This window comes from Notamacropus eugenii, chromosome 1, assembly GCF_028372415.1.
Source record: "Notamacropus eugenii isolate mMacEug1 chromosome 1, mMacEug1.pri_v2, whole genome shotgun sequence".
Taxonomy (NCBI): domain Eukaryota; kingdom Metazoa; phylum Chordata; class Mammalia; order Diprotodontia; family Macropodidae; genus Notamacropus; species Notamacropus eugenii.
The window spans coordinates 431,892,135-431,898,882 of record NC_092872.1 but is presented as its reverse complement, the minus strand read 5'-3'; the positions used below and the strand labels follow the sequence as shown (position 1 = coordinate 431,898,882).

Here is a 6,748-nt window from a genome sequence, read left to right as displayed (position 1 = left end):
CCTATCAGATACTCAGTCAAAACCTGGGATGAGGAAGTGGGAGAGTACCAAAGACAGACTTGACTTTTCTTAGGCTACCTGAGAGGGTGCATGATTCCAGGTAGATCTGGGCAATGATCAAAGGCCAGTCTTTAGGAGGACAAAGAGAAAAGTACAGTAGATTCTTTGTGATGCTCTATAACTCCCTGTAACCAATGACCAGAGACACAGAATACATGGTGCTTATGTATTCCTCCTCCACATTCGGTCCATGGAATGACTTCCATAGTTATAGTCAGGCCTGGCATAGCTTGCATTTATCATGGTACTGAATACCTCTCAGCTTTCCTCTATCTGAAAAATTAGTCTCTCAATGACATGGGGGGACCACCTGTCTTCATGTTACCTTTGCCAGGATTGCCACCCTCTTTCCTTAATGTCCTTTCCTTTTATTAATGGGGTCTTAGAATTGCACTGGTATTGATGGCCTGTGGTTAGTCAGACATTCATTAGACTGGTTGTGATTGCCTTGGAACCATTTTCAATCTCTGGTCCAACCCACCTTGTCGCTACAGTATGGTGACTTGGTCAGTCCTAATGATGGCTAGTCATGAGGTGCCCTGGGCAAGGCATGGATTTTGTGGAGGTGTGCCTCTGGATCAAGGGTTCTTAACCTGGGGTCAACGATTTGGTTTTGCTTTTAACTTTAAAAATTATTTTTGATGACAGCGTTTTAATATAATTGCAATCCTGTGCATTTTATTTTACATATTTAAAACCATTATTCTGAGAAGGGGTCCATAGGCTTCTCCAAATTGTCAAAGCAGTCCATGACACACACAAAAATTAAGAACCCCTGAGCTTGAGGTCTGACAGAGATGAAGCAAATTTGCTATTTGTCTTGAGTGCACAAAACCAAGAATTTCCAAAAAATATTTAAAATAGGCATCTTTTATCTCAAGAAAGCCATGAATAAGAAGGAGGAGGAAAGGGAATGGGGCAATTTTATAGTCTTATTAGTTACAGTGATTATGGTACAATTCCATGGGCAAAGGAAGACTTGTTCTCTGTTCCTCCCCTCCACACCCTCTCCATCTCCCTCTAAACAACCCAATGAGGTCTGCAAATCACAAAATTTTAGAGTTGCAAAGGATCTTTGGGATTATCTAGTCTAATTATTTCATTGCAATGACTCCTTGAAAAATTAAGTGGCTTGCCTATGAATAAACACTTCTCTTAAGTGATTGAAAGAGAATTTGAGCCCAAGTCTTTCAGTTCCAAAGACAGAACTTTTTCCACTGTCTCATTTCATTGGATAGAAAGTCTTTCAATCCCCAGTGAGAGAGGAGGCCAAGAATACAAATTCTCCCAGGAGAAGGATCCCAGGGAGTCACAGTCATACTTATGGGCTAATGCCTGGTATCAGAGCCCTTCCTGGTATCAGGAGAGGCTTGGGAGCAGGGCAAGGAAAATAAAATAGCATTGGGAAATTTAAGGGAGACAGTGGGTACTATGGTCATCTTACTGAGATTACCATAGTCATCTTACCCTCGTCTTGGGTCAACTACCTGGAAGGTGTGGAATTTCAGACTCAGTTCAAAGCTAGAACCCAGAGGTTAACCATTACCAGCTAGGAGACCAAACAGAAGAGGTCAGAAGTGAAAGGAAAAAGGTGCAGTGCCCAAGAAATGAAGGACCATTTGTGGCATTTCTAATTATCTAGCAAGGATACTTCCAGCTTTATACCTATCATTCTATCATGACCCAGACTCACTCCTTCTGAGTATGATTGCAAGACTTTTGGTGTTAGCGTACTTACTAACTTACAAGGGGCCCAAGAAATATATGAAAAATGGAACACCCAGGAGATAAGTCCAAGTGCTTTCTTTAATTGATTCAAAATATGGGGAGTAAATCATGGTTCAACAATGGAAGTCCTCTATTCCTCATTCAATCCAGTAAGGACAAGTTGTAGAGGTTAAAGTGATTAAAGAGGTTGGGTCCAGCCTGTTCTACCACACCCGGATGATTGTAAAATCAGGCACAGTTCTTCTGGTTGTAACAGTAGTTGTTCGAAATTGTGGAAGTGATGGCAAGAATGAACGAGTAAACACAGTTGGGGTAGGTTTACTGGTATCATAAGCTTCGTCATTTAAGTCATAAATTGGATGGACGCAGCATCGACTATAATCTCTACACAGCATTTTTGTCACTTCTTTCTTCTGGCATCTGACCCTGCAGTGACCTTGAGAATCCCAGCATCTTTTGTACCAAAAGCCACCTACAGAGAAGAATGATCATTTGACCAACATTACTCTCTGGTGATAAGTAATGTGCCCTGCTGTAGGGAAGAAGGGAGGAAGAGAGGCTTGATTTTGGATTCTGAAGTCGCAGGTACAAGAGTTGACGAACTAGAAATATTTAGGGGAGCTGAAGGTAGTCAGGGGGGTGAAGATTGAAGAGAGGGTAAGACAGAATAGATATAAGGAAAATAAACTTGCCCCAAGCTTTGGCCCCTTTTCAAGGTCATGGAGATACCCCCTCTCCCCCCCCCCCCCCACCTTAGAGATCTGCCCCAAATCTAATTAGGCCTTTAGGAAAGGATATTTATTAATAGTAATGAGTTCCCTTAACTTCTGTGTTAAAATATGCTGGTTCACTTCCCACTTCTTTGACCACACCCTCTATCTTTTTTAATTATTCTTTTTCCTGTCTTCTAAATGTGAACATTTTAGTTCTCTTCTTTGGAAATCTGCTATCCCCTCTCTACCTCTCACATTTATGGAAATTCCTCCTAAATCTCTATTGCCTGTCCAGGTCTTTTCAAACCATTACTCATAGGATATTTCAATCAAGTTACTCCACTGCCTCCTCAAGATTCTTCATCTTCTCTAAAAACCAGACTTCTCTATTTTGCTGTTCCTGGCACCATCATCTACCCAGTCACTCAGGCTCAAAACCTCTGAGTCCTTATTATCTTCTGTCTTTCCCCACACAATAGTCCCAATGCTTCTTCTATGGTAAGAATTCTTCCTCACCATTTTGCATTCCTGCTACCTCCATTCTAGGTTTCTGTGACTCATTAAGATTTGTTTGTGTTGGCTAGGCCATCAGCTTGACACTTTGGGGGTAACTCCACCAAAAACAACTCTGGCCTCCTCCAACCCTCTATATCCCTATCAAAAACAAGATTCTATGAGGACCAAACACAGAGTAGACCTGAGGGAGGTAGTGGCTGCATTTTTTATACTCTAGGCCCATCCCTTTGTGTTGGAATAGTCTGAATAGGATATTTTTCTATCCTCTGGAGTGTGAAGGAATTCCTCATCCCCTCTCCCCTAATGAGTTTGGGATTACCTGGGCTTCTCTGGATTAGGAATGCCATTATGATGAAGAGCTGTAGAAAGAGCTTCATGGTGGGGATGTGGGGGTGTTGCTTGGACAGCAGGGCTAGTGTGGAATAGAGCCCCCTTGGCACTGGCCCAGAGCACTGGCCCTTGCTGTCTTAGCTGAGTGGGCAGGGCTAGATGCTTGGCCAATTGGAACAGTTCTTGATCTGAAGCGTTGATTAAGTTCCTCCTGATTGAGTTCCTCCAGTCTCTGTACTAGATACTATGGAAAGGAGAGAGATATCTTCTATCCCACTCTCTCTGCCTATCCATTTTAGAGCAAAGTTGAGTTTGTAGACCAGAACACACTTTTTTTTGCTCTTCTCTGTTTTTTAAAAACTCAGCTTTCCTTTAAGACTCAGCTCAGATATCACTTCCTATGGAAGCCTTTTCTGATCTTCCTGGTTGTTAATGTCACCTACAATTCTTATTTATATACTTATCTGTTTGCATGTTGCATGTAAGACAGGCAGTATGTTGTAGGGAACAGAGATCTGGCCTTACAACCAGGAGGACCTGGTTCAAATCCTGCCTTGACATATCCTGACTATGTGACCCTGGACAAGTCACTTAATCTGTCAGTGTCTCCAGGTAACTTTCTAAGAAAAGGTGCTGATCTGCATTGGCATTGGCACTGGCATTTTTCTTTTCTTTCATTTCTTGGTATTTCCCTATGCCTATGATAATGTAGGTCCAGTCTCTATCTCCATGTAAGATTTAAACTCCTTACCAGCAGGATTGTTCTCATTTTTTTGTTGAATCCCCGGTACCCAAGTACTGCTATGCACGGAGTAGGTGCTTAATGCACAATTGTTGAAATTAAATACTTCTTGCCTCTTCAGATTGTGAACTTCTGAAAGGTAGAGACCAGCCTTCTCTATATCCTCCTCAAGGGTGCATAAGACCAACAGAAGACAACTAGGAAGAATAGGATAAGAAATGAACACCAAGAAAAAGTGGTAGATACCAAGTCAGTCTATTAAAAATCATTTAATCTTGTGATCAGGGTTGACTTTATATGTGGACAGAGCAGGAGTCACAGAAATATCCATTCTACACCTTGCCATTTCACTATGAGAACCTCATTCCATGGTTCTCTAAGGCCCTTAGAACCTCTCAAGACCACTTTTGAAATATACACCCCATTATGTTGTTGGTTGGACTGCAGACTGCTAAAAGCACTCTGAAGAGCAATATGGTATTATGAAGTAGGAGTCATGAAATTGATTGTATTTTTAAATTCAATGATTTCATTGCTAGACTATCCAAAAAGCATAGTAAAACAGGAAGAAAGGCCCTATGTGTACCAAAAATTCAGAGCTGTTCTTTGGTAATAGCAACACACACACACACACACACACACACACACACACATACACACACACACACACAACCGGGATTAAACTTGAATTCCAGTAGTTGGAAAATGATTTTTAAAAATTACAGCATCTCAACATAATGAAATATTGTAGTACCATAAAAATGATAAACATGGAGCATGCCGTATGGAGAGACCTAGATGAAGTGATTCAGCAAGAAATCAGTTGGAGCATTTATTCATTTAACAAGTATTTATTAAGCTATGTATCAGGAACTGCACTGTCTAGGCAACTCACGAGGACCAGATCTTTTGATTTGCTAAGCATGTCATTTTAGTTCCGTTAGGTCCAAGATCATTCTCTTAGTGGTCTTCTGTTCCTCCATGAAGGAATCATTTACTCAATCAACATGTAATTTATTAAGATATTATTATGTGCCAGGCATTGGGGTTCTAGATACAAAGAATAAAACAATCCTTGCACATAAGGGGATATGATCACTGTGCATTGAGGATACTAATAAAAATAAATCAATCCCTGCTTCTCAGTAACTTATACTCTGTTGAATTTAGAACTGTCATATACTCTACAGAAAATGTATATGTATGTCTAAATATGTATGTGTATGTGTGTATATATACACACACAAGGGGGAGAAAGAGAAAGAGATAGAAAGATAGAGAGAGAGAGAGAGAGAGAGAGAGAGAGAGAGAGAGAGAGAGAGAGAGCATGGCATAACAGATTGAGAACTTAACTCAGAGCCAAGAAGACCTAAGTTCAAGGCTCACCTCTGACACATATTGGATGTGTGATCTTGGGTAACTTACTTAATTGAATAATGTTCTAAGCAAGTCTCTAATACTACAAGTTGTGGAAAAGGTGCTGACCTGCATTGATACAGGTAGTTTCTTCATCAAAGAGTTCCCTCTCCCTCCCTCTCTCTCTCTCTGACTATCTACTAAATGGGTCTATGTGAATGCCTAGCTGTTGCAGAATATACTGATTACAACTTTATACTGATGTCACAAGGAATTGATCAGGGGATTCCTGATCTACTGAGAACCCCCAATTCACTTAATGGAATTACAGAATGTAAAGGGCAGATAACAGAGACAATGAAATGTAAGGATGCACTCCTTTTGTCCCGGACATTCTTGACATGTTTAATCACCAAGCCTTCATTAAATATTATTTATTAACTATTAAATATTAAGCAGTCAGGCTACAAAGAAAAATCCAAAATAGTTCTTGCCCTCAAGAAGCTTTAAAAGAGGGAGATGACATATATAAATCAGTACTTAGAAGACAAATATTATGTAGATGAGTAACTCAATTCTGAATTTGCACTAAGTAGACACACATACCAGTCTTTCTGTCAGAATGATTTACATGGATGTTACGCAAATTTAAAGAAATTAATGCTGTGTAAGTTATAACAATTAGATTTTTTTGTGCTGTTCAAAACAGCTCTCCCAGCTTGCTATTAGATTAGTACTAAATATGTCATAATCCCCGGGAAGTGGTGAAATCAGTATTTTACCACATTGGCACAAATAATCTACACCACTAAATGGATATTGATTATGCTAGCGAAATGCTGATTTGCAAAGTTTGCTTTAAATACAGTCCATCTCAAGGCCAGGTTGCCACTTCGGTTTATGAATTAATGTCCCAGGAATTTAGTGGAGACTGAGTTTAAGCATAAAGTGAAAAGGAAGATTTGCTTTGGGGGGAGAGAAGAATGTTATTTAAGTTTGAGAGTCTTTATGCTAACCGTAGAAGACCTTGCTAATAAAGCAAGGATAAAAATTTGCTTCCAGGAAGCTAGGACAGCTGCAGCTTTGATGTTCTTTTCCTTTGAAGATACCTTCTACAGGCCTCCTCTGTAAGCCAAGAATTATTTTTATTGATAACACTTTCTTCTTTTTTATAGATAAATAAAAACCTTTGTGGGAACCTACTCTTTGAGATGAAAATTCTCTGTTTTACCTTTCTGGTCTTTCGCCTGTGTGCATAGTAAAATAGTTTGTTCTAAAGCATAATTGTTTGCATTATCAGATT

General features: G+C 39.8%; 1 long non-coding RNA gene across 1 annotated transcript; it reads right to left on the bottom strand.

Moving 5' to 3' along the window:
- Positions 1-1,848: 1,848 nt before the first annotated feature.
- LOC140519011 (uncharacterized) lies at positions 1,849-5,313 on the bottom strand. Its single transcript, XR_011972070.1, has 2 exons — positions 3,337-5,313; positions 1,849-2,260 (listed from the first exon to the last, which is right to left on the bottom strand). It is a non-coding gene; the product is annotated as an uncharacterized lncRNA (long non-coding RNA).
- Between the last annotated feature and the right edge of the window lie 1,435 nt (positions 5,314-6,748).